The sequence below is a fragment of the Seriola lalandi genome, unplaced genomic scaffold (assembly GCF_002814215.2).
Source record: "Seriola lalandi dorsalis isolate HSWRI2012SDOR001 ecotype SW California unplaced genomic scaffold, Sedor1 jcf7180002054722, whole genome shotgun sequence".
In the NCBI taxonomy this organism is placed as follows: domain Eukaryota; kingdom Metazoa; phylum Chordata; class Actinopteri; order Carangiformes; family Carangidae; genus Seriola; species Seriola lalandi.
In genome coordinates, this window is record NW_019525275.1 from 666,469 (window position 1) to 666,893 (window position 425).

At 47.3% G+C, this 425-nt stretch overlaps 1 pseudogene across 1 annotated transcript in view; it reads right to left on the reverse strand.

The window, feature by feature from the left end:
* The window catches only part of LOC111668221 (nuclear factor 7, ovary-like), a 2,259-nt pseudogene that overhangs the window by 1,580 nt on the left and 254 nt on the right, over positions 1 to 425 (reverse strand). The window contains exon 2 of the transcript XR_015438341.1: positions 1 to 388. This exon is cut by the window's left edge and continues 1,580 nt beyond it. The product of XR_015438341.1 is annotated as a nuclear factor 7, ovary-like (transcript). The remainder of the gene's footprint in view (positions 389 to 425) is intronic.

Here is a 425-nt window from a genome sequence, read left to right on the forward strand (position 1 = left end):
GCTTCATCGATGGGTCTGAATCTGTGGTTGGTGTGTTTTTCTGAATCTCTGCAGACGACACAAACTGGCTGCTGATGGTCCAGACAGAAGAGTTTGAGTCTCTCAGAGTGCAGACTGCAGAGAGACTCTGAAGATCTCTGATCTCTCTCCTGTTTGAAGGCCTCACACAGGTTCTTTAGAGCCAGGTTTAAAGGTGGTTGATCCTTTGGGGATCTTCTCTTACAAACTGGACAGTCAAGTGTTGGTCTCTCTCTCCACCAGCTCTTCAGACAGTCTTTACAGAAGCTGTGGCTACATGACAGAACAACAGGATCTCTAAAGACGTCATGACAGACAGGACAGCAGAAATCCTCCTCTGACCTGGAAGCCATTTAGTCTGTGAGTGAAGCTGAAAACACAGCAGACAGAAAGTACAGTCAGTCCTC